Source organism: Oncorhynchus kisutch, linkage group LG10 (assembly GCF_002021735.2).
Source record: "Oncorhynchus kisutch isolate 150728-3 linkage group LG10, Okis_V2, whole genome shotgun sequence".
NCBI classification, from domain to species: domain Eukaryota; kingdom Metazoa; phylum Chordata; class Actinopteri; order Salmoniformes; family Salmonidae; genus Oncorhynchus; species Oncorhynchus kisutch.
In genome coordinates this window covers 11,783,458-11,803,558 of record NC_034183.2, presented here as the reverse complement: position 1 = coordinate 11,803,558, position 20,101 = coordinate 11,783,458, and the positions used below count along the sequence as shown (strand labels likewise).

The 20,101-nt window shown below is 43.1% G+C and overlaps 1 protein-coding gene across 2 annotated transcripts in view; it reads left to right on the top strand.

Moving 5' to 3' along the window:
• Nucleotides 1–708: 708 nt before the first annotated feature.
• Nucleotides 709–20,101, top strand: part of LOC109897758 (tyrosine-protein phosphatase non-receptor type 5) — a 40,911-nt gene continuing 21,518 nt past the window's right edge. Inside the window, exons 1-2 of one of the 2 annotated variants that reach the window (XM_031833104.1) lie at nucleotides 709–1,000; nucleotides 12,835–12,938. The gene's annotated coding sequence lies outside the window, so the exon portion shown is untranslated. Of the gene's footprint in view, nucleotides 1,001–1,386; nucleotides 1,494–12,834; nucleotides 12,939–20,101 lie in introns of those variants that run through there. The other variant, XM_031833105.1, reaches the window with a different exon arrangement.

Below are 20,101 nucleotides of genomic sequence, written 5' to 3'. Positions count from 1 at the left end.
GACCCATTTTACAAGAGAATCACCAAAATTGAAAAAATCCAGGCATTTATAAATAAAATCCAGTCTTACTTTATCAAAGTCCTTTGCAAAATCCGTTATAAATACCAGGCCTGGCTTCTTAGATGTTTCATGATGTTCTATTATTTCTAGTAGTTGTCATCTATTATCTCCAATGTATCATCCATGTAAAAAACCTGTCTGATTAGGATGAACAATACCTAGTAAAACCTTTCTAATCCTGAGTGCTATGCATTTCGCTGGTATTTTTGCATCACATCACTGAAGGGTAAGAGGCCTCCAGTTTATGGATCTTTATATTTGACTGGATCTTTATATTTGCAATCTGGGTCTTGATTAAATCATATTTTTGTTTTGTTGTCTTAATAGTTTTTCACTGTCGTATGAACGTCTGTTTATATATACTGTACGGTGCATATATAAACATTAATATTTTATTTTGCTACAGCAAATACATCCTGAAGATGAATGACAATATAACAATAAAGTAAATCAATCTTTAATTTTTTTTATTTTGTTGGGTTGGGGGATTGATCAGGCGGGTCACCAGCCCATCCCTGACATAAAGGGAAGCAATGGTTGATGATGTAGTAGAGGCTGACTAGAGGGAGGAAGAAAGAGATGATGAGCAATAGAGAGAGAGGGAAAAGAGAGAGAGAGAGAGAGAGAGAGAGAGAGGTGGGTGGCAATACCTAAAGCTTGGAAGGAGAAGAGGGGACAATGGGGGTGCTCACTGCTCAGTGATTTGTTATGATTCCTCCCTCCTCCCCCTCCCTACTCTCTCTCTCTCTCTCTCTCTCCATCCCTCTCCCTCATTCTAGCTCTGTTGCCAAGGCTACCGTACAGCCTCTTGCTGCATATACCTAGACGAGGCTGTCGCCTGTGGAGCTGTGGGATAACAGCGGTCTCTTCAGATTGCTGTGTGTCGAAGGGTTGATCTGAGAGGGTGGAAGGATAGTGCTGTGAAGAGAAGCACACCCAGGTAAGAAAGCTCTGCCAGACTAGACCATACGACTGGGTGATGACTGCCTAGTGCTGCCACTACTCCCTTATACCTTCTCTCTCTCTCTCTCTCTCTCTCTCTCTCTCTCTCTCTCTCTCTACACCTTTCGTCCTCTCTCTCTCGCTCTCTCTCGCTCGCTCTCTCTCTCTCGATCTCTCTCTACACCTTTCGTCCTCTCTCTCTCGCTCTCTCTCGCTCTCTCTCTCTCTCTCTACACCTTTCGTCCTCTCTCTCTCGATCTCTCTCTACACCTTTCCCCTCTCTCTCTCTCTCCCCCTGTTCCTCTCTCTCTCTCTCTCTCTCCCCCTGTTCCTCTCTCTCTCTCTCTCTCTCTCTCTCTCTCTCTCTCTCTCTCTCGCTACACCTTTCCTCCCCTCTCTCTCACTCTACACCTTTCCTTCTCTCTGCACGACAACATGGAGTGAATATTAATGTTTACAGCTCTTTGCTGCTGCGCTGCTGATCCTAAAAAGTAGGGAGAGAGGTGTATTGTGTGGTGTGTGTGTGTGTGTGTGTGTGTGTGTGTGTGTGTGTGTGTGTGTGTGTGTGTGTGTGTGTGTGTGTGTGTGTGTGTGTGTGTGTGTGTGTGTGTGTGTGTGTGTGTGTGTGTGTGTAGTGCATGTTTTGTTTGTTTATGTGTGTGTGTGTGTTTTCTCCCTCAATACTTAATGCTTTGCTGCCTACTATTATAAATATTGATACATATTTAATCTAATACTGTTATCATTGTGAAGTCTAGTGTGTTTGTCTCAGTAAGTATATTGTTTGTGTATGTGTGTAGTGTTTATACGTGAAAAATGTGGGAGAACGATGCAACAGCTCCCATCCCTGTGGGATTCTTTACAGCTCTCTCTGTGCAGTTTGATCTCTCTGGCTCACCGTAGTGTTGTACGTGACATGAATGGTGTCTCAGTATGAACAATTACCATAGAAGACATATAATCTGTATCTACTTTGTCATATTTTGATGTAATGTTGATTGACAACACGAAAGACTGTTAATAAGGGTGCTTTCATTTCTGAGATGGTGAAGGATGTTTACTAACAAACCTTCCTTGGGGGAATTCATTTCATGGTTATTTATTGATGCATATTTTAATGTTGTTAAAAGGAATCCAGTGTGTGTGTGCGTGTGTGCGTGTGTGCGTGTGAGTGTGTGAGTGTCTGTGTGTGTGCTTGCGTGCTCTCATGCATGTGCGTGCGTGTGTGTGAGTGAGTGATCGATCTAAGCTGCTGAGGAAGGCAGGTCTCTGTCTCTCATGTGACCATGGCTCCTGTTACCGTGCAATCATCACTTTCAGTAAGAGCTTCTTCCTGCTGCCTGCCGCGTGTATTATAACAACACCTCTCAATACCTTCCTACCTCTAACAACCTCACCCATTAATACAACACCTCTCAATACCTTCCAACCTCTAACAACCTCACCCATTAATACAACACCTCTCAATACCTTCCTACCTCTAACAACCTCACCCATTAATACAACACCTCTCAATACCTTCCTACCTCTAACAACCTCACCCATTAATACAACACCTCTCAATACCTTCCTACCTCTAACAACCTCACCCATTAATACAACACCTCTCAATACCTTCCTACCTCTAACAACCTCACCCATTAATACAACACCTCTCAATACCTTCCTACCTCTAACAACCTCACCCATTAATACAACACCTCTCAATACCTTCCTACCTCTAACAACCTCACCCATTAATACAACACCTCTCAATACCTTCCTACCTCTAACAACTTCACCCATTAATACAACACCTCTCAAAACCCTTCCTACCTCTAACAACCTCACCCATTAATACAACACCTCTCAATACCTTCCTACCTCTAACAACCTCACCCATTAATACAACACCTCTCAATACCTTCCTACCTCTAACAACCTCACCGATTAATACAACACCTCTCAATACCTTCCTACCTCTAACAACCTCACCCATTAATACAACACCTCTCAATACCTTCCTACCTCTAACAACCTCACCCATTAATACAACACCTCTCAATACCTTCCTACCTCTAACAACCTCACCCATTAATACAACACCTCTCAATACCTTCCTACCTCTAACAACCTCACCCATTAATACAACACCTCTCAATACCTTCCTACCTCTAACAACCTCACCCATTAATACAACACCTCTCAATACCTTCCTACCTCTAACAACCTCACCCATTAATACAACACCTCTCAATACCTTCCTACCTCTAACAACCTCACCCATTAATACAACACCTCTCAATACCTTCCTACCTCTAACAACCTCACCCATTAATACAACACCTCTCAATACCTTCCTACCTCTAACAACCTCACCCATTAATACAACACCTCTCAATACCTTCCTACCTCTAACAACCTCACCCATTAATACAACACCTCTCAATACCTTCCTACCTCTAACAACCTCACCCATTAATACAACACCTCTCAATACCTTCCTACCTCTACCTCTAACTTCCTCACTACTGTCTCATCTGGAAGAAAACAACACCTTAATCATAGACATACTGCATCACTGTATTGTGTAATAGGCAGTTCCCTTCTTTTCTTTTCTATTCTATATTTTTTTATTCCTCTCTATTATTCCTCTCAAATGTAGTTTTCTTCCCTTGCATGCCATCTGCTGCTTTCACTAGTTCAGATGTTGGCACTTCTGCCCCCAGAAGTAAATTGAGTTAACTAGCTAGTGCAAACAAGATTTGATGATTATCCTTCTCCTAAACTCAATTGTACCTTTAATTCTTACCTTTCATGCCATAGTCCCTTTTGGAAATAACAGGTGCAAACCTTTCCCAAGTATGATAGACTTAGTTCATCTGGCTCCTGGATGGCTCCTAGTTGGCTCCTGGAAGGCTCCTAGTTTGCTCCTGGATGGTCCCTGGATGCCTCCTGGATGCCTCCTGGATGCCTCCTGGATGGCTCCTGGGTTGCTCCTAGTTGGCTCCTGGGTGGCTCCTGTATGGCTTCTGATGGCCCCTGGATGGCTTCTGGATGGTTCCTAGATGGCCCCTGATGGCTCCTGGATGGCCCATGGCCCTGTATTCACAAAGCGTTTCATGCCTGAGTCAGAATAGGTACAACAGGAACCATACTGTGCTGGTGTGGATATTTATTTTCACATCTTTCCAGCAGGTTCCAGCAACTGTGGTTAATGCGTAACGAGGCCAGCATTGTACAGCTAGGCTCGGCTCAGTTTGGCTCGGCTCGGTTTGGCCCTGTAGTGAATCAGATTAGGGATGCTGATCCAGGATCAGGTCCCCCTTCTCCATATAATACTATTAATTATGATCTAACTGGCTAAACTGATCATAGCAAACACTGAGATGCTTTGTGAATATAGGCCCTGGTCTTCTCTTCTGGGACAGGGACTGTGTGAAGTCTTATACGGTGACATGTCTTTTGTCTATTATGTGAGTGACTCAGAGGGAGCTGGCTTTGACATCTGCCTCTTTTGTCTATTATGTGAGTGACTCAGAGGGAGCTGGCTTTGATATCTGCCTCTTTTGTCTATTATGTGAGTGACTCAGAGGGAGCTGGCTTTGACATCTGCCTCTTTTGTCTATTATGTGAGTGACTCAGAGGGAGCTGGCTTTGATATCTGCCTCTTTTGTCTATTATGTGAGTGACTCAGAGGGAGCTGGCTTTGATATCTGCCTCTTTTGTCTATTATGTGAGTGACTCAGAGGGAGCTGGCTTGGATATCTGCCTCTTTTGTCTATTATGTGAGTGACTCAGAGGGAGCTGGCTTTGATATCTGCCTCTTTTGTCTATTATGTGAGTGACTCAGAGGGAGCTGGCTTTGATATCTGCCTCTTTTGTCTATTATGTGAGTGACTCAGAGGGAGCTGGCTTGGATATCTGCCTCTTTTGTCTATTATGTGAGTGACTCAGAGGGAGCTGGCTTGGATATCTGCCTCTTTTGTCACATAATCAGACTTAGGTGTTTTGTATTGGGTGACAAACAAAGAACAAGAACCCAATAACAGCACCCAATATAAAATATTATTGTTATCAACATAAAAACACATTATTCATGAACAATCTTTGCGGAGGTCATTTTGAAACCATCTGAATTGTGGTCATAGAAAGCGTAGCCGTGATGGCTATAGTGTTCCACTGGGCTGGGCTCCCACTCACACTAATTATCCCCACTAGAAATGGTTTGTTTGTTTCAGTGTTTTCTGGCTCAGAATGCATTAACACTATGGGTGATTAACTGTTTATCGATCCATTAACCTGGTATATTGTAAAACACGGCCTGCTGTCCTGTTATTGTTGGTCTATTTTCTGAAAACATCTTATGATCAAGCTGACCATTGCCACTCACATTACAAATGTTTAAAATATGACTGGAACAGTTTTCCTCCAAAAGATGAGTTTTATTTGGAATAAATAGTAATAAATGCTCGGTCTTAAAATAGGCATAGTTAAAATAGCTAAAAACAAGGATAAACCTGAATAGGTGGTATAACATTTACAAACACTGATAGACATGTGGCTCTCCCACACCTTTATCCACCACATAATCAGCAAGCCAAAGTGGTAGGAGGGCTGTCAATTAAAACCAATAATAACAAATGCCTGTCCTAAAACATATGAAACACAAAATACAAAGTTAAATAGACTGTTCGGATTGAAACGGTAGGAAAGATATCAACTACAGCTTGAATATGAAAAATTTAATATTTGGTACCTGGTATACTACAGAATATCAACAAACATTCACAAATACATTTAAATATAGGGAAATGTCTTTGTGTTTGAGAGGTAATGCTCTCATCCGTATAGATCTCATTCCAAAATTTAGATTTTTTAAAAATAAAACAAAACAATTTAAAAAGCCACCTGAATACTCCTTGGCTGAGGTACCTACTGTGTACTAAAACCAAAGAAGAAGAACCTTTCCCACTATCGGCATGAATCAAAACAACACAACAGAGCCCTGTAGAGTAGACAGCCTCTTGTACTCTTACTGGGGTGTAGACTTCTGATGTTACCCTGTGTCTTTGTCGAATAGAGCAAAAAAGTCACATTTTTGAAAACATTTTTGAAAACAGCAACCATTAGGATACCAGGCTGTACTGAGGCTCTTGTGCTTAGTGCTGTATATGTTCTGATAAACACAATGGATGTACTGCAGCCTAGACCTGAGAGGAGTGACAGAGAGTGTGCTGCCTACAGGACCTACAGAGGAGGCCTGCATGAATACATTGCCATTACATATAGAATGTGTACATATAGAATGTGAGCATATAGAATGTGTACATATAGAATGTGTACATATAGAATGTGTAGGTACAGAATGTGTAAATGTAGAATGTGTAGATGTAGAGTGTGTACATATAGAATGTGAACATATAGGATGTGTAAATATAGAATGTGTAGATATAGAATGTGAACATATAGAATGTGTACATATAGAAGAATGTGAACATATGGAATGTGTACATATAGAAGAATGTGAACATATGGAATGTGTACATATATAATGTGAATGTATAGAATGTGTAGGTATTGAATATGTACATATAGAATGTGTACATATAGATTGTTAACATATAGAATGTGTACATATAAAATGTGTAGATATAGAATGCATAGATATATAATGTGACAGTACATCATGTGTAGATATAGAATGTGTGCATAAATAATGTGAACATATAAAATGTGAACATATAGAATGTGTAGATATAGAATATGCAGATATAGAATGTGTAGATATAGAATGTGTGCATAAATAATGTGCAGTTATAGAATGTGAACATATAGAATGTGTAGATATAGAATGTGTGTGTATAGAATGTGTGCATATAGAATGTGTAGATATAGAATGTGAACATATAGAATGTGTAGATATAGAATGTGTGCATAAATAATGTGAACATATAGAATGTGTACATATAGAGTGTGTAGATATAGAATGTGTGCATATAGAATATGAACATATAGAATGTGTAGATATAGAATGTGAACATATAGAATGTGTAGATATAGAATGTGTGCATAAATAATGTGAACATATAGAATGTGTAGATATAGAATGTGTGCATAAGTAATGTGAACATATAGAATGTGTGCATATAGAATGTGAACATATAGAATGTGTAGTTATAGAATGTGAACATATAGAATGTGTACATATAAAATGTGAACATATAGAATGTGTACATAAATAATGTGAACATATAGAATGTGTGCATAAATAATGTGAACATATAGAATGTGTGCATATAGAATGTGAACATATAGAATGTGTAGTTATAGAATGTAAACATATAGAATGTGTAGTTATAGAATGTGAACATATAGAATGTGAACATATAGAATGTGTACATATAGAATATGTGGGTATAGAATGTGTAGTTATAGAATGTGAACATATAGAATGTGTAGATTTAGAATGTGTGCATATAGAATGTGTTGATATAGAATGTGTGCATATAGAAGGTGCACATATAGAATGTGTAGGTATAGAATGTGTAGATAGAGAATGTGTGCATATAGAATGTATACATACATTCTGAGATTTCCATACCCAACTATAACATTTTCCGTCAAGATAGAACTGCCAAAGGGGGAGGAGTTGCAGTCTACTGCAGAGATAGCCTGCAAAGTAATGTCATACTTTCCAGGTCCATACCCAAACAGTTTGAACTACAAAAATGTTGAATTACTCTCTCCAGAAATAAGTCTCTCACTGTTGCCGCCTGCTACCGACCCCCCTCAGCTCCCAGCTGTGCCCTGGACACCATTTGTGAATTGATCGCCCCCCATCTAGCTTCAGAGTTTGTTCTGTTAGGTGACCTAAACTGGGATATGCTTAACACCCCGGCAGTCCTATAATCTAAGCTAGATGCCCTCAATCTCACACAAATCATCAAGGAACCCACCAGGTACAACCCTAAATCTGTAAACAAGGGCACCCTCATAGACGTCATCCTGACCAACTGGAGCGATCACTGCCTCATTGCCTGTATCCGCTACGGAGCCGCAGTCAAACGACCACCCCTCATCACTGTCAAACGCTCCCTAAAACACTTCTGTGAGCAGGCCTTTCTAATCGACCTGGCCCGGGTATCCTGGAAGGACATTGACCTCATCCCGTCAGTTGAGGATGCCTGGTCATTCTTTAAAAGTAACTTCCTCACCATTTTAGAGAAGCATGCTCTGTTAAAAAAATGCAGAACTAAGAACAGATATAGCCCTTGGTTCACTCCAGACCTGACTGCCCTCGACCAGCACAAACACATCCTGTGGTGGAATGCAATAGCATCAAATAGTCCCCGCGATATGCAACTATTCAGGGAACTCAGGAACCAATACACGCTGTCAGTCAGGAAAGCAATGGCCAGCTTCTTCAGGCAGAAATTTGCATCCTGTAGCTCCAACTCCAAAAAGTTCTGGGACACTGTGAAGTCCATGGAGAACAAGAGCACCTCCTCCCAGCTGCCCACTGCACTGAGGCTAGGTAACACGGTCACCACCGATAAATCCATGATTATCGAAAACTTCAACAAGCATTTCTCAACGGCTGGCCATGCCTTCCGCCTGGCTACTCCAACCTCGGCCAACAGCTCCGCCTCCCCCCCGCAGCTACTTGCCCAAGCCTCTCCAGGTTCTCCTTTACCCAAATCCAGAAAGCAGATGTTCTGAAAGAGCTGCAAAACCTGGACCCGTACAAATCAGGTGGGCTTGACAATCTGGACCCTCTATTTCTGAAACTATTCGCCGCCATTGTCGCAACCCCTATTACCAGCCTGTTCAACCTCTCTTTCATATCGTCTGAGATCCCCAAGGATTGGAAAGCTGCCGCAGTCATCCCCTCTTCAAAGGGGGAGACACCCTGGACCCAAACTGTTACAGACCTATATCCATCCTGCCCTGCCTATCTAAGGTCTTCGAAAGCCAAGTCAACAAACAGGTCACTGACCATCTCGAATCCCACCGTACCTTCTCCGCTGTGCAATCTGGTTTCTGAGCCGGTCACGGGTGCACCTCAGCCACGCTCAAGGTACTAAACGATATCATAACCGCCATCGATAAAAGACAGTACTGTGCAGCCGTCTTCATCGACCTTGCCAAGGCTTTCGACTCTGTCAATCACCATATTCTTATCGGCAGACTCAGTAGCCTCGGTTTTTCTGATGACTGCCGTGCCTGGTTCACCAACTACTTTGCAGACAGAGTTCAGTGTATCAAATCGGAGGGCATGCTGTCCGGTCCTCTGCCAGTCTCTATGGGGGTGCCACAGGGTTCAATTCTCGGGCCCACTCTTTTCTCTGTATATATCAATGATGTTGCTCTTGCTGCGGGCGATTCCCTGATCCACCTCTACGCAGACGACACCATTCTATATACTTCCGGCCTGTCCTTGGACACTGTGCTATCTAACCTCCAAACGAGCTTCAATGCCATACAACACTCCTTCCGTGGCCTCCAACTGCTCTTAAACGCTAGTAAAACCAAATGCATGCTTTTCAACCGTTCGCTGCCTGCACCCGCACGCCCGACTAGCATCACCACCCTGGATGGTTCCAACCTTGAATATGTGGACATCTATAAGTACCTAGGTGTCTGGCTAGACTGTAAACTCTCCTTCCAGACTCATATCAAACATCTCCAATCGAAAATCAAATCTAGAGTCGGCTTTCTATTCCGCAACAAACCCTCCTTCACTCACGCCGCCAAACATACCCTAGTAAAACTGACTATCCTACCGATCCTCGACTTCGGCGATGTCATCTACAAAATAGCTTCCAACACTCTACTCAGCAAACTGGATGCAGTTTATCACAGTGCCATCCGTTTTGTCACTAAAGCACCTTATACCACCCACCACTGCGACCTGTATGCTCTAGTTGGCCGGCCCTCGCTACATATTCATCGCCAGACCCACTGGCTCCAGGTCATCTACAAGTCCATGCTAGGTAAAGCTCCGCCTTATCTCAGTTCACTGGTCACGATGGCAACACCCACCCGTAGCACGCGCTGCAGCAGGTGTATCTCACTGATCATCCCTAAAGCCAACACCTCATTTGGCCGCCTTTCGTTCCAGTTCTCTGCTGCCTGTGACTGGAACGAATTGCAAAAATCGCTGAAGTTGGAGACTTTTATCTCCCTCACCAACTTCAAACATCTGCTATCTGAGCAGCTAACCGATCGCTGCAGCTGTACATAGTCTATCGGTAAATAGCCCACCCATTTTTACCTACCCATTTTTACCTACCCATACTGTTTTTATTTATTTACTTCTCTGCTCTTTTGCACACCAATATCTCTACCTGTACATGACCATCTGATCATTTATCACTCCAGTGTTAATCTGCAAAATTGTAATTATTCGCCTACCTCCTCATGCCTTTTGCACACAATGCATATAGACTCTCTTTTTTTCCTATTGTGTTATTGACTTGTTAATCGTTTACTCCATGTGTAACTCTGTGTTGTCTGTTCACACTGCTATGCTTTATCTTGGCCAGGTCGCAGTTGTAGATGAGAACTTGTTCTTAACTAGCCTACCTGGTTAAATAAAGGTGTTCTCAACTAGCCTACCTGGTTAAATAAAGGTGTTCTCAACTAGCCTACCTGGTTAAATAAAGGTGTTCTCAACTAGCCTACCTGGTTAAATAAAGGTGTTCTCAACTAGCCTACCTGGTTAAATAAAGGTGTTCTCAACTAGCCTACCTGGTTAAATAAAGGTGTTCTCAACTAGCCTACCTGGTTAAATAAAGGTGTTCTCAACTAGCCTACCTGGTTAAATAAAGGTGAAATAAAATAAAAATAAATAAAAAGTATACTTATCATTGTCTCAGCGGTATACTGTACACCTCGCTCTGATACGTGTGTGTGCGTTTGTTTGTGCTTGATATGCTCATCGTTACCATGGTAACTGAAATGCAAGCTTTACAGCGTCAGTGCTTTAAGCAGCCTTCACACAAAATAGTGCTGCTCGCCTCCTATTTATCATTTCATCCATAAATCCATCAATCCATAAATCCATCCACTCATCTGTCCATCCACTCAGCCATACCTACAATGAGATGAAGGACCTCCGTGAACTTAAACCATCGCTTTTGATACAAAACACTCTCAATGCTGCAGCCTGTTTGAGGAGAGTGTGTGTGTGTTGCCATGGCTACTAGCCAGCCTGACTGGCGTCATCACTTCAAACCCACCTTTGCAGCGAGCGGAGAGAGAAAAATACTCAAAGCAGCACCCCTCTGTTTAACATCCGCTCACTCGCACGCACACACACACACACACACACTATGTGTGGTCTCATATTCTGCTGAGGTCACCCATTCCAGAAAAGAAGGAGAGGAAATAAAGAGAGAGACATGGGAGAGAAAGAGGAGGAGAGAGAAAGAGGAGGAGAGAGAAAGAGGAGGAGAGAGAAAGACATGGGAGAGAAAGAGGAGGAGAGAGAAAGAGGAGGAGAGAGAAAGACATGGGAGAGAAAGAGGAGGAGAGAGAAAGACATGGGAGAGAGAAAGACGAGGAGAGAGAAAGACATGGGAGAGAAAGAGGAGGAGAGAGAAAGAGGAGGAGAGAGAAAGACATGGGAGAGAAAGAGGAGGAGAGAGAAAGAGGAGGAGAGAGAAAGACATGGGAGAGAAAGAGGAGGAGAGAGAAAGAGGAGGAGAGAGAAAGAGGAGGAGAGAGAAAGACATGGGAGAGAAAGAGGAGGAGAGAGAAAGACATGGGAGAGAGAAAGAGGAGGACAGAGAAAGAGGAGGAGAGAGAAAGAGGAGGAGAGAGAAAGAGGAGGAGAGAGAAAGACATGGGAGAGAAAGAGGAGGAGAGAGAAAGACATGGGAGAGAGAAAGAGGAGGAGAGAGAAAGAGGAGGAGAGAGAAAGACATGGGAGAGAAAGAGGAGGAGAGAGAAAGACATGGTAGAGAAAGAGGAGGAGAGAGAAAGACATGGGAGAGAAAGAAGAGGAGAGAGAAAGAGGAGGAGAGAGAAAGAAGAGGAGAGAGAAAGAGGAGGAGAGAAAGAGGAGGAGAGAGAAAGACATGGGAGAGAAAGAGGAGGAGAGAGAAAGACATGGGAGAGAAAGAGGAGGAGAGAGAAAGAGGAGGAGAGAGAAAGACATGGGAGAGAAAGAGGAGGAGAGAGAAAGAGGAGGAGAGAGAAAGACATGGGAGAGAAAGAGGGGAGAGAAAGAGGGGGGAGAGAGCGAGGGGGGAGAAGGAAGGGGGAGAGAGCGGGGGGAGAACGAGGGAGGGAGAGAGACAGACAGAGCAAAGAGACAGTGTGGTAGAGATGGAAAGAGAGACAGCGAAACTGATGCTTGTGTAGCCGGCAGATTGGACTGGGTCGGTCTGACTGTTTGACTGGGTCGGTCTGACTGTTTGACTGTGCCTGATGTCATTTAAATGTTTTTGTCTGATTGACTGATTGAATGACTGCCTGACTGACTGGGTCCGTGTCTGGTTGGTGTGGATTTCCAGAGAGAGAGAAATAAAGAGAGAGAGGGAGAGAGAGAAAGAGAGAGAGGAGGGGGGAGGTTAGCTGAGAGGGAGATTGATTGATAGTTTACTTGTTTACCTTCCAACTCCATCCTCCTCTCATCACATCCCAGTTGGGGACTGGTGAGAATACTCCGGTATATCACTGGACTACACTGGATTACTGATCTCTTCAGAAGGACCACTTTATTTCACTGCTTGTGATTTATTTGAATGGTTATTGGATTGGATTCATTCACAGCTTATCTGAGTTTAAAAACTCATTTTCTCAGGACTGATTTTATCATTCTGTTATTCTTCTTCTCTTTTCCAGGACTGATTCTATCACACAACATGGCCGACAACTGGTGGTTGCCACGGGATACAGGATTTGACCTGATCATGTGATCTGACTTCATTCCAGTAGACCTTTCATAGGTAAGTCACCTGACCTTCTCAGACTTCCTCATTGGCTAGATGAGCAGTGTGATTATTCAATTAAACAGCTGAAAGGAAAGATTCCACTAATTACCACAGCCACAAAGACAGACTTGTCAATCATCTTTAAAATGTATGAAAACAGCAGGGTAGCCTAGTGGTTAGAGCGTTGGACTAGTAACCGGAAGGTTGCAATTTCAAACCCCCGAGCTGACATGGTACAAATCTGTCATTCTGCCCCTGAACAGGCAGTTAACCCACTGTTCCTAGGCTGTCAATGAAAATAAGATTGTGCTTATTTTAATGTTAGGTATGTGGTTAAGGTTCTATTTATAATCTGATTTTAAGAAGATAAATTGTAGAAATAGGTGGTGCTTATACCTTTGTGGCTGTGGTAACTAGTGACGACCGAAAAGTAAAGGATGTCCAGCTGTAAAGAGAATGTATTATTACTATAATGTTGTATTATTTGACCTTTATTTAACCAGGTAGGCTAGTTGAGAACACCTTTATTTAACCAGGTAGGCTAGTTGAGTACACCTTTATTTAACCAGGTAGGCTAGTTGAGAACACCTTTATTTAACCAGGTAGGCTAGTTGAGAACACCTTTATTTAACCAGGTAGGCTAGTTGAGAACAAGTTCTCATTTACAACTGCCACCTGGCCAAGATAAAGCAAAGCAGTGTGACACAAACAACAACACAGAGTTACACATGGAATAAACAAACATACCGTCTGTAACACCATAGAAAAAATCTATATACAGTGTGAATGAGGTACGATTAGGGAGGTAAGACAATATATAGGCCGTAGTGGCGAAGTAATTACAATTGAGTAATTAACACTGGAGTGATAGATGTGCAGAAGATAAATGTGCAAGTAGAAATACTGGGATGCAAAGGAGCAACAACAACAAAAAATTACAATATATTATAATAACAGAATGGGTGAATTAGTGTCTACAAGCATCAGAAGTGATATAGGATAGAACTGCAAGTCAACCTGATTGTGACATTAACAAGCCTGGTTAACTGTAATGTACTAGTTGCCTGTACATTTTGTGAGAAAATTTTAGATTCGATGAGGAATCTTGTTTTGAATACGAGAACAGGCTGTGCCACACCCTGAGAGAGTTATATGTAATGTGTAATTCTATTGTAACATAGACCTCCAGTTAGAGGACTGTGCATGGCTCAGACTGGCATGGTTACGGTGTCTGACAGACACACACACACAGAGAAGCACACACACAGACACAGACACACGCACACACACGCAATCACACACACACACACAGACACGCAAACACACAGACACACACACACAGACAGACAAACAGACACACCACACACACACACACAGACAAACACGTCAGCAATCAGACAAATGGAAGCAGCACCCTTACTAATGTGTCAGGAGTGGGACAGAAGAGGGACTCTGAATAATGTGTGTGTTGTCAGTGGATGATTATGCCAGGGACGGATGAGAGGGATGAGAAGCACTATGTTGCCATGGAGACAGTCAGAGCTGTAAACACACTCCCTGACTCATCCCTCTCACTACAACAGAGCCCAGACACACACATGCACACACACACACAACACACACACATCATATGCACACACACACATGCACACACACACCACACACACACACACCACAAACCACACACACACACACACAACACACCACACACAAACACACATCACACACAACACAACACACACCACAAACCACACACACACCGCACACAGACACACCACACACACACACACATCACACTCAACACAACATACACCACAAACCACACACACACCACACACTACACACACACCACACTCATATACATACACACACACACACATATGCACACACACCGCACACCACACACATGCACAGACACACACACACACCACAGACACACACACACACACACCAAAAACACACACCACAAACACACACACACAGACACACACACAAGCACACATACAGACACACACAAACACACACTCAAAGACACACACACTTACACGCACACAGACAAACAGACACACACACACACTTACACAGACAAGCAGACACACACACAAGCACACAAATTCACACATACACACAGACATGCACACAGACATGCACACACACAAAAACACACACACAGACAAACAAACAGAAACACACAAACAGACGTACACACACACAATCACACATACAGACACACAGGCACACAAACAAACATACAAAGACACACACACACACGCACACAGACAAACAGACACACCACACACACACACACACACACACACACACAGAGACAGACAAACACACACACATACACACACACACAGACAAACGCGTCAGCAATCAGACAAATGGAAGCAGCACCCTTACTAATGTGTCAGGAGTGGGACAGAAGAGGGACTCTGAATAATGTGTGTGTTGTCAGTGGATGATTATGCCAGGGACGGATGAGAGGGATGAGAAGCACTATGTTGCCATGGAGACAGTCAGAGCTGTAAACACACTCCCTGACTCATCCCTCTCTCTACAACAGAGCCCAGACACACACATGCACACACACACAACACACACACACATCATATGCACACACACACATGCACACACACACCACAAACCACACACACACACACACACACACACACACACACACACACACACACACACACACACAACACACCACACACAAACACACATCACACACAACACAACACACACCACAAACCACACACACACCGCACACAGACACACCACCCACACACACACATCACACTCAACACAACATACACCACAAACCACACACACACCACACACTACACACACACCACACTCATATACACACACACACACACACACATGCACACACACCGCACACCACACACATGCACAGACACACACACACACCACAGACACACACACACCAAAAACACACACCACAAACACACACACACAGACACACACACAAGCACACATACAGACACACACAAACACACACTCAAAGACACACACACTTACACGCACACAGACAAACACACACACACACATACACTTACACAGACAAGCAGACACACACACAAGCACACAAATTCACACATACACACAGACATGCACACAGACATGCACACACACAGAAACACACACACAGACAAACAAACAGAAACACACAAACAGACGTACACACACACAATCACACATACAGACACACACACACGCACACAAACAAACACATAAAGACACACACACGCACACAGACAAACAGACACATACACACAGACATGTACACACACACATAGACACACACACAGACACTAACACACACACAGACAGACACACACACACAAACACGCACACACGCACACACACACAGAGACAGACAAAGACACACACACACAAAGACAAACGTGTCAGCAATCAGGCAAATGGAAGCAGCACCCTTACTAATGTGTCAGGAGTGGGACAGAAGAGGACTCTGAATAATGTGTGTGTTGTCAGTGGATGATTATGCCAGGGACGGATGAGAGGGATGAGAAGCACTATGTTGCCATGGAGACAGTCGGAGCTGTAAACACACCCCCTAACTCATCCCTCCCTCGACACACATCACGTACACACACACAAACACAGACACAGACACACACACACACACACACAATATAGATGATTTTAATGTGACAAGAGGATCAGGAGAGGAGAGCCACTCCAAGCAGAGCAGCTACTCACCTGAATAGGCCAGCAGGATAGACACAACACACACACCACATTATTGAGCTGCAACAGGCTCAATGTCTGTTTGGAGGTTTGGCTGAGGGTGCTCATTTGCATTTGTGCAGATCATGGCACCCATCAAATCAAATCAAATCAAATGTTATTTGTCACATCCACATGGTTAGCAGATGTTAATGCGAGTGTAACGAAATGCTTGTGCTTCTAGTTCCGACAATACAGTAATAACCAACAAGTAATCTAGCTAACAATTCCAAAACTACTACCTTATAGACACAAGTGTAAGGGGATAAAGAATATGTACATAAAGATATATGAGTGATGGTACAGAGCGGCATAGGCAAGATACAGTAGATGGTATTGAGTGCAGTATACACATATGAGATGAGTATGTAAACAAAGTGGCATAGTTAAAGTGGCTAGTGATACATGTATTACATAAAGATGCAGTAGATGATATAGAGTACAGTATATACATATACATATGAGATGAATAATGTAGGGTATGTACAGTGCCTTGCGAAAGTATTCGGCCCCCTTGAACTTTGCGACCTTTTGCCACATTTCAGGCTTCAAACATAAAGATATAAAACTGTATTTTTTTGTGAAGAATCAACAACAAGTGGGACACAATCATGAAGTGGAACGACATTTATTGGATATTTCAAACTTTTTTAACAAATCAAAAACTGAAAAATTGGGCGTGCAAAATCATTCAGCCCCCTTAAGTTAATACTTTGTAGCGCCACCTTTTGCTGCAATTACAGCTGTAAGTCGCTTGGGGTATGTCTCTATCAGTTTTACACATCGAGAGACTGAATTTTTTTCCCATTCCTCCTTGCAAAACAGCTCGAGCTCAGTGAGGTTGGATGGAGAGCATTTGTGAACAGCAGTTTTCAGTTCTTTCCACAGATTCTCGATTGGATTCAGGTCTGGACTTTGACTTGGCCATTCTAACACCTGGATATGTTTATTTTTGAACCCTTCCATTGTAGATTTTGCTTTATGTTTTGGATCATTGTCTTGTTGGAAGACAAATCTCCGTCCCAGTCTCAGGTCTTTTGCAGACTCCATCAGGTTTTCTTCCAGAATGGTCCTGTATTTGGCTCCATCCATCTTCCCATCAATTGTAACCATCTTCCCTGTCCCTGCTGAAGAAAAGCAGGCCCAAACCATGATGCTGCCACCACCATGTTTGACAGTGGGGATGATGTGTTCAGGGTGATGAGCTGTGTTGCTTTTACGCCAAACATAACGTTTTGCATTGTTGCCAAAAAGTTCAATTTTGGTTTCATCTGACCAGAGCACCTTCTTCCACATGTTTGGTGTGTCTCCCAGGTGGCTTGTGGCAAACTTTAAACGACACTTTTTATGGATATCTTTAAGAAATGGCTTTCTTCTTGCCACTCTTCCATAAAGGCCAGATTTGTGCAATATACGACTGATTGTTGTCCTATGGACAGAGTCTCCCACCTCAGCTGTAGATCTCTGCAGTTCATCCAGAGTGATCATGGGCCTCTTGGCTGCATTTCTGATCAGTCTTCTCCTTGTATGAGCTGAAAGTTTAGAGGGACGGTCAGGTCTTGGTAGATTTGCAGTGGTCTGATACTCGATCCTCGATCCTCTCCAAGGTGGCATAGCAGTTCAGACGTCTTTTGTCCTCGTCTTGTCGTGTCCTGTATATATATATATATTTACAACTTTTTCACATACATTTTATTTTTATTTTCCATCAACTCATCTTCAAAACACTCCTGCAACCCGCCTCACCAATGTATATTTATAAAAAAGTATTATTTACCTCAGATCTGTAATCCTCCAAGAAGCTAGCCAGAAACTAGCCAGAAGCTAATCCAGAAGCTAGTTCAGAAGCTAGTTAGCTCCTTTACTGGCAAATCGTTAATATTCAGCTAACCACGGTTTGTGGTCATCAGCTATCCTTTAGCTCGAAAATCTATCGCCAGTTCTGTACGGCGCAGCGCGGCTCGGAACGGAACATACCGGACCAATTTTTCTCTCCATGTCCCTGGACATTCATACCCGGATCTCACAGCTAGCTAGCTGCTATCCGTGTGACCATCGGCCTTCGTCGATTCCGGAGCAAACATCAATTATTCCGGAGCTAGCAAGCTCCGTCAATCACTCCTGAGTTCCATCAATCACACCTGGGCTGCAGTCACCTATCCGGACCCGTTTTACTGCCTTCGCGGAGCCCCACCGGGCCTTCACAACTGGACTGCCGACGTTATCTACCCGAAGGAGTTATTCGGCCGGCTCCTCCGTCGCGACGTTACCTGAACGCCCATCTGCGGCCTGCTAACCGTTAGCTGTCTTACCGGCTGCTATCTGAATAGACAATCGGACAATTTTTTATTATTATTTTTGTATTTTTGTATTATTTTTTTAAATTATTATTATTATCTTTTCTTCTTGGGCCTCTATAACTATATCTATTGTTTTTATTTTTGTTGTTGTTGTGTGATTTGGATTAATCCCCTCTACCACACGGAACCCCACTAATCTACTGACGGAACGTAAGGGGTGGCTAACAGACCTCCATCCTATGCTAGCTTGCTACCGATGCCCTGGCTAGCTGTCTAAATCACCAACCAACCTCTCCACTCACCGGACCCTTTTGATCACTCGACTAAGCATGCCTATCCTTAATGTCAATATGTCTTGTCCATTTCTGTTCTGGTTAGTGTTTATTGGCTTATTTCACTGTAGAGCCTCTAGTCCTGCTCACTATACCTTATCCAACCTATTAGTTCCACCACCCACACATGCAATGACATCTCCTGGTTTCAACGATGTTTGTAGAGACAATATCTCTCTCTTCATCACTCAATACCTAGGTTTACCTCCACTGTATTCACATCCTACCATACATTTGTCTGTACATTATACCTTGATGCTATTTTATCGCCCCCAGAAACCTCCTTTTACTCTATGTTCCAGACGTTCTAGACGACCAATTCTCATAGCTTTTAGCCGTACCCTTATTCTACTCCTCCTATGTTCCTCTGGCGATGTAGAGGTGAATCCAGGCCCTGCAGTGCCTAGCTCCACTCCTATTCCCCAGGCGCTCTCTTTTGACGACTTCTGTAACCGTAATAGCCTTGGTTTCATGCATGTTAACATTAGAAGCCTCCTCCCTAAGTTTGTTCTATTCACTGCTTTAGCACACTCTGCCAACCCGGATGTTCTAGCTGTGTCTGAATCCTGGCTTAGGAAGACCACCAAAAATTCTGAAGTTTTAATTCCAAACTACAACATTTTCAGACAAGATAGAACTGCCAAAGGGGGCGGTGTTGCAATTTACTGCAAAGATAGCCTGCAGAGTTCTGTCCTACTATCCAGGTCTGTACCCAAACAATTTGAACTTCTACTTTTAAAAATCCACCTCTCTAAAAACAAGTCTCTCA